The following is an 8,223-nucleotide window of genomic DNA, read 5'->3' on the forward strand; positions in this document are numbered from 1 at the left end:
TATGAAGCCCTCCTGTTCTCCACTCATTACCTGTATTAACTGCACCTGTTTGAACTCAGTACCTGTATAAAAGACACCAGTCTTCTGTATCACCAGCTATGCCTGACACGTCAGCAATGCAGGGTGGCAAGCCTGCTCGAAAGTCCAGGTGAATGGCCGTTTGCAAAGTGAGTTGGTGCTTCGGCTCAGACAAGAATCACCCCATTTGTGGTATCGACCCTACGATTCTGAGATTAAGAGGCTCATGCTCAAACGCCTGAGCTTGCCAGGAAGGTCAATTGTAGTACTGACTTGGACAGAATATCGTACAGCTATGTTTGTGCAAAACATGGTGATCAGTGACAGTGCTTTGCATAGCTCCTGTGGCGCAGTTGGTTAGCGTGTGGTACTTATACAGCAGTATGCAGTGAAGCAATGCCGAGGTTGTGAGTTCGAGCCTCACCAGGAGCAAGTGCTTTTCTTGAACCCTCTGCCTGTCTATTTCTTGTCCAGAAAAGGAGCATTTTTTTGCACCATTTAGGAGGACATTTCACAAGTAATTGCTTTGTCATTGAAATAGGGAAAATGCTGCCCCCTATCCCAAACAAGTTTTAAGTTACAGCCTTTTTCTAAAATTGATTAAATAAAACATTTTCTTCATCAATCTTCACACAATACCCCATAATGACAAAGTAAAAACTAATTAATACATAAAAAAAAAGAAATACCTTATTTACACAAGTATTAAGACCCTTTGCAATGAGACAAGAAATTGAGCTCAGATGCATCCTGTTTACATTGATCATCCTTAAGATGTTTCTACAACTTGATTGGAGTCATCTGTGGTAATTTCAATTGATTGGACATTATTTGGAAAGGCACACACCTGTTTATATAAGGTCCCACATTTGACAGTGCATGTCAGAGAAAAAATTAAGCCATGAGGTAGAAGGAATTGTCCGTAGAGCTCCGAGAGAGGATTGTATCGAGGCACAGATCTGGGGAACGGTACCAAACATTTCTGCAGCTTTGAAGGTCCCCAAGAACACAGTGGCCTCCATCATTCTTAAATGGAAGAAGTTTGGAACCAAGACTCTTTCTAGAGCTGGCCACCCGGCCAAACTAAGCAATCAGGGGGAGAAGGGCCTTGGTCAGGGAGGTGACCAAGAACCTGATGGTCACACTTACAGAGCTCCAGAGTTCATGTGTGGAGATGGGAGAACATTCCAGAAGGACAAACATCTATGCAGCACTCCACCAAATCAGGCCTTTACGGTAGAATGGCCAGACGGAAGCCACTGCTCAGTAAAAGGCACTCCATTTGGAGTTTGACAAAAGGCACCTAAAGACTCTCATACCACGAGAAACAAGATTCTCTGGTCTGATGAAACCAATAATGAGCTCTATGGCTTGAATGCCAAGCGTCACTTCTGTAGGAAACCTGGCACCATCCCTACTGTGAAGCATGGAGGTGGCAGCATCATGCTGTGGGAATGTGTTTCAGCAGCAGGGACTCGGAGACTCGTCAGGATTGAGGGGAAGATGAACGGAGCAAATTATAGAGAGATCCTTGATGAAAACTTGCTCCAGAGCACTCAGGACCTCAGACTGGGGCTAGGTTTCATCTTCCAACAGGACAACGACCCTAAGCACACAGCCAAGACAATGCAGGAGTGGCTTCGGGACAAGCCTCTGAATGCCCTTGAGTGACCCAGACAGAGCCCAGACTTGAACCCGATCGATCGAACATCTCTGGAGAGACCTGAAAATAGCTGTGCAGCGACACTCCCCATCCAACCTGACAGAGATTGAGAGTATCTGCAGAGAAAAATGGGAGAAATGCCCCAAATACAGGTGTGCCAAGCTTGTAGTGTCATACCCAAGAAGATTCAAGGCTGTAATCGCTGCCAAAGAGTTCAACAAAGAGTCTGAATACTTATGTAAATGTGATATTTCTGTTTAATGAATTTATTATTCCTAAAAACTTTTTTTTTGCTTTGTCATTATGGGATATTGTGTGCAGATTGATGAGGAAAAAAGACAAATGAATAATGTTGTAACATAACAAAATGTGGATAAAGTCTAGCAGTCTGAATACTTTCCGAATGCACTGTAAGTGCCCTGATACGACATGTAAAGGTCTTTGAACAATGACATGTTTACTATTGATGTAGTTGTTTTGGTATGCAGGGTTTTCTGACCATGCTTGTTAGAGTGGGGAGTGGGAGGTGGGCCACCTACACTCTTAAAAAAGGGTTCCAAAAGGGTTCTTCGTTTTCCCTCATAGGATAACCCTTTTTGGTTCCAGGTATGACTCTTTTGGGTTCCATGTAGAACCCTCTTATGTAAAATATTCTACAAGGAATGCAAAATGGTTCTACTTGGAACCAAAAGGGTTTTTTCAAAGGGTTCTCTTACAGGGACAGCCGAATAACCCTTTCAGGTTCTAGATAGTACCTGTTTTTCTAAGAGAAACCATCAAGAGAGTCCTCTGCTTTGACTTGAGATCTTATTCTTACATTCAATTTGACCCAGATGGTCAGGGTTATCATAGTTATGCTATACGTGATAGAACAACTAGAATGAACTCTATTGAGAAGATATCGAGTATACTAATGATATTCTGCCTGCCTGTGTCAACTCTGAACAAAAGATGACACAGCATGTACTTTATCAAAGGGAGAGCTGGGTTTATTGAAACTCTGATAAATTCACCTGTCATGCATTGAATGCTTCTCCTTCAGAAGATAATGTTTGTAAATATAGTGGTACATCTGTTTGAATAGCTAAGGGGATGGTGATCTCTATAATTGCATGTTGAGTGTGAGCTGTCATTGATAACTATCTTCGGGATTGCATTTTGAGGGCCACTGCTTTTTGGGGGTTAAATTAAAGAGATTTAGGACAGTTCCTTATTATTGTCACGCCCTGACCTTAGAGATCCTTTTTATGTCTCTATTTTGGTTTGGTCAGGGCGTGAGTTGGGGTGGGCATTCTATGTTTCGTTTTTTCTATGATTTTCTATGTTTTGGCCGGGTATGGTTCTCAATCAGGGATAGCTGTCTATCGTTGTCTCTGATTGGGAACCATACTTAGTAGGTACCATTTTCCCACCTGTGTTTGTGGGAAGTTAACTTTGTTTGATGGCACATAGCCTGAAGCTTCACGGTTTGTTTTGTCGGTGTCATTTTGAGTTAATAAAGAGAAAATGTACGCTCACCACACTGCACCTTGGTCCAGTTCCTTCAACAACCTTGACAATTATCAGGGGAAAGACAGATCGTACCTGGAGTTTTTTACAATTGCATAACAACAGAGAGGTGACTCACTTAAAATGAAAACAGACTCCACAATAAGTTGGGAGACTATCTATGGCCCATAGCTGACATAAGGGAATTGGTGTTAGTACTGTCATACATTGAAGTAAAATGAAACAGTCTCTTGTAGGTGTTGGACTTTAGGAAGGAGAGGTGGGTTGTTGTATCTGCAGTAGAACATTCAGCGAATTCTAAATATTGCTATGCTTCATCATTTACAGTAACTACCACAAATAGGGACACTTGTAGCAAGTCCACTCATCTTGTCCCAGAACTTATTGAGTGGGTACTGTTGTGGTGGGACAAGGAGGGGGGTGTAAATGAGGATGGTGAAAGAATGTGTAACCAAACAATGTGCAACAAAACAATGCCACTCCTGGTCGTTTCTGCGGTAACCACAACAGTCAGAGGGGGTTAGGTGAGGCTGGAAGTCAGAGGACGGAGAGAGTAGGAGGCACCTGGTGATGGGCGGGGAGCAGGTCGAGGGTGCTCCGCCACTCTCTCCTGTCATCTCAACAGTGCTTCAGCAGGATGACTCATTTTGGGAGAGAGACACTCATTGTTATATAAGCTAATGCTCCAGATAGAGTCTGCCTTTCTGCCTGCCTGCCTGCCTGCCTGCCTGCCTGCCTGCCTGCCTGCCAGCCAGCCAGCCAGCCAGCCAGCCAGCCAGCCAGCCAGCCAGCAATCAATCAATCTTGGCCCTCTCTCTCTATCTACCTCCACATAATTGCAGGGTGCTGTGAATGCTCGCACCCATTTTCCTGTCACACTTGGGGCCTGCTTTGACCCCCACTGACGAATGAACCACTTACATACAGAGGGGTCTCAGTGAAAATGGTCCTCGAAATAGGTCCACCGAATTCCAGAATGAGATTATGCAACAGCTTTTTGTTAGACCATATATTTCATCCACTTAGTTATTATGCTATGTTGTTACTGTGGCTCAGTAATTTCGTAAAACAGCTTGTGTTGTGTTGCAAAGTGTATTGTAGTATCAGTAGTATTATTACTGCCCAATGTTTTCCATGGAAAGAAAGAAAGTTATTCGTTTCTGGCCATTTTGAGCCTGTAATCACACCTACAAATGCTGATGCTCCAGATACTCAACTAGTCTAAAGAAGGACAGTTTTATTGCTTCTTTATCAATCAGGATAACAGTTTTCAGCTGTGCTAACATAACTGCGAAAGGGTTTCCTAATGATCAATTAGCCTTTTAAAATTATAAACTTGAATTAGCTAACACAACGTGCCATTGGAAAACAGTAGTGATGATTGCTGACAATGGGCCTCCGTACGCCTATGTAGATATTCCATCAGCCGTTTCCAGCTACAATAGTCATTTACAACATTAAACATGTCTACACTGTATTTCTGATCAATTTGATGTTATTTTAAAAATGGACAAAAAGAAGTGCTTTTCTTTCCAGAACAAGGACATTTCTAAGTGACCCCAAACTGTTGAACGGTAGTGTATACTGTAGCTGTCGTCAAAGGAACAATGAAAGTTCCCTATTGGTCCCAGTCTAACTGGCCTCGGATGAAGTACAATTTGCACTACATCATTCAGCATTATTCATTTATTTACTATGCAAAGAGAATTGATGAGTGTGAGTTTTGACAGATGAACTCAGGGAAGTCAGAAAGAAGTTTAAAATAGAATCCTTGAGGAAAAGGGTACGTTGATGGAAGCTAATATTCCCCACATCATTTATCTGTTGTCATATACAGTGTAGACCCCTTGACTTTCCACATTTTGTTACATTACAGGCTTTTTCAAAATAAAAAAATTCCCTCATCAATCTATAAACAATACCCCAAAATGACAAAGCAAAAACAGTTTTTTATTTATTTTAGCTAAGTTATTCAAAATAAAAAGCTCAAATATCACATTTACATAAGTATTCAGATCCTTTACTCAGTACTTTGTTGAAGCACCTCCGGCAGCGATTACAGCCTTGAGTCTTCTTAAACACGTGTATGTGACAAATACAATTTGAGTTGATGACCTCCCTGACAAAGGCCTTTCTCTCCCGATTGCTTAGTTTGGTCGGGTGGCCAGCTCTAGAAAGAGTCTTGGTGGTTCCAAAGTCCTTCCATTTAAGAATGGAGGAGGTCCCTGTGTTCCTGGGGACCTTCAATGCTGCAGAAATGTTTTGGTGTTCTTCCCCAGGTATGTGCCTCGAACACAATCTGTGCAATCTGGTTTCCGAGCCTGTCACGGGTGCACCTCAGCCACGCTCAAGGTACTAAACGATATCATAACCGCCATCGATAAAAGACAGTACTGTGCAGCCGTCTTCATCGACCTTGCCAAGGCTTTCGACTCTGTCAATCACCATATTCTTATCGGCAGACTCAGTAGCCTCGGTTTTTCTGATGACTGCCTTGCCTGGCTCACCAACTACTTTGCAGACAGAGTTCAGTGTGTCAAATCGGAGGGCATGCTGTCCGGTCCTCTGGCAGTCTCTATGGGGGTGCCACAGGGTTCAATTCTCGGGCTGACTCTTTTCTCTGTATATATCAATGATGTTGCTCTTGCTGCGGGCGATTCCCTGATCCACCTCTATGCAGACGACACCATTCTGTATACTTCCGGCCCATCCTTGGACACTGTCCTAGCTAACCTCCAAACAAGCTACAATTTTAACTAGGCAAGTCAGTTAAGAACAAATTCTTATTTTCAATGACAGCCTAGGAACAGTGGGTTAACTGCCTGTTCAGGAGCAGATCAACTGTCATGATTTACTAGGAGTGGTGGGTGGAATCAGGCACAGAGAGCAGGGTTCAGTAGATTGTCAATTTATTCTCCGGCGCACAAAAACGGTCACGCCAACACACAGGGCACATACAATAAACCAGCCCAAACACAGGACCAAAATAGTCTGGAGAATAACCACACGAAAAAAACACCATACAACAGAGTAACAAAAACAATCCCGCACAAAACAAGGGCGGGACAAACTACTATATATAAGGACACTAATTAAACTAAAATACACACAGGTGAAACTAATAAGACAAAACCAACAGACAAACGAAAAAGGGATCGGTAGTGGCTAGTAGGACGGTGACGACGACCGCCGAGCACCACCCGAACAGGCAGAGGAGCCAACTTCGGCGGAAGTCGTGACATCAACAGATTTTTACCTTGTCAGCTTGGAGATTTGAACTTGCAACCTTTCAGTTACTAGTCTAACCACTAGGCTACCCTTCTGCCCCGTAAAATACTGCAGCATAAATACTGGAGGCTGAGACAGGATGGGTCAGGAGACACTGTGATCCCATCCGACGATACCCCCAGACAGCGCCAAACAGGCATGGCTTTAGAAGCTTCTGATTGACATAATTGACATAATTTGAGTCAATTGGAGGTGCACCTGTGGATGTATTTCAAGGTCTACCTTCAAACTCAGTGCTTCTTTGCTTGACATCATGGGAAAATCAAAAGACATCAGCCAAGACCTCAGAAAAAAAATGGTCGACCTCCACAAGTCTGGTTCATCCTTGGAAGCAGTTTCCAAATGCCTGAAGGTACCACGTTCATCTGTACAAACAATAGTACGCGCAAGTATAAACACCATGGGACCACGCAGCTGTCATACCGCTCAGGAAGGAGACGCGTTCTGTCTCCAAGAGATGAACGTACCTTGGTGCGAAAAGTGCAAATCAATCCCAGAACAACAGCAAAGGACCTTGTGAACATGCTGGAGGAAACAGATACAAAAGTATATCAAACAAGTCCTATAGTGACATAGTCTGAAAGTCCTCACAGCAAGGAAGAAGCCACTGCTCCAAAACCGCCATAAAAAATCCAGAATACGGTTTGCAACTGCACATAGGGACAAAGATTGTAATTTTTGGAGAAATGTCCTCTGGTCTGATGAAACAAAAATAGAACTGTTTGGCCATAATGACCGTCGTTATGTTTAGAGGAAAAAGGGGGAGGCTTGCAAGCCGAAGAACACCATCTCAACCGTGAAGCACGCGGGTGGCAGCATCATGTTGTGGGGGTGCTTTGCTGCAGGAGGGACTGGTGCACTTCACAAAATAGATGGCATCATGAGGAACGAAAATTATGTGGATATATTGAAGCAACATCAACAACAATAGTCGGGAAGTTAGATCTTGGTCGCAAATGGGTCTTCCAAATGGACAATGACCCCAAGCATACTTCCAAAGTTGTGGCAAAATGGCTTAAAGACAACAAAGTCAAGGTATTGGAGTGGCCATCACAAAGCCCTGACCTCAATGCTATAGAATATTTGTGGGCAGAACTGTAGGAAGCGTGCGTGAGCAAGGAGGCCTACAAATCTGACTCAGTTACACCAGCTCTGTCAAGAGGAATGTGCCAAAATTCACCTAACTTATTGTGGGAAGCTTGTGGAAGGCTACCCAAAACATTTGACCCAAGTTAAACAATTTAAAAGTCAATGCTACCAAATACTAATTGAGTTTATGTAAACTTCTGACTCACTGGGAATGTGATGAAAGAAATAAAAGCTGAAATAAATCATTTTCCCTACTATTATTCTGACATTTCACATTCTTAAAATAAAGTGGTAATCCTAACTGACCTAAGACAGGGAATATTTACTAGGATTTAATGTCAGGAATTGTGAAAAAAGGAGTTTAAATGTAGTTGGCTAAGGTGTATGTAAACTTCCGACTTCAACTGTAGGTTATGTAAATCACCTTGTCAGCTAGCTAGCTATGCTGTTGAAACAATCTAACTTGTCTTTACCTGTGATTGGAGTTTGTTCTGCTGCTGACATGTGCCTCTTATTTCTACGAACAAACAGTAGAATTGAAGCCTTCCCTGTTCCTGACCATGAGATGACACATGCAACTCAAAAGGGAACCACTTCTACACTACCATTCGGTGCCAGTGGCTTCTGCCTGCAGGAGGAATGCAGTGCGTGCTCAG

General features: G+C 43.0%; 1 non-coding gene across 1 annotated transcript; it reads left to right on the forward strand.

The window, feature by feature from the left end:
- Nucleotides 1–356: 356 nt before the first annotated feature.
- On the forward strand, nt 357–450 carry trnai-uau (transfer RNA isoleucine (anticodon UAU)). Its single transcript has 2 exons — nt 357–394; nt 415–450. It is a non-coding gene; the product is annotated as a tRNA-Ile (tRNA).
- The last annotated feature ends 7,773 nt before the right edge of the window (nt 451–8,223 follow it).

This window comes from Oncorhynchus kisutch, linkage group LG1, assembly GCF_002021735.2.
Source record: "Oncorhynchus kisutch isolate 150728-3 linkage group LG1, Okis_V2, whole genome shotgun sequence".
NCBI lineage: Eukaryota > Metazoa > Chordata > Actinopteri > Salmoniformes > Salmonidae > Oncorhynchus > Oncorhynchus kisutch.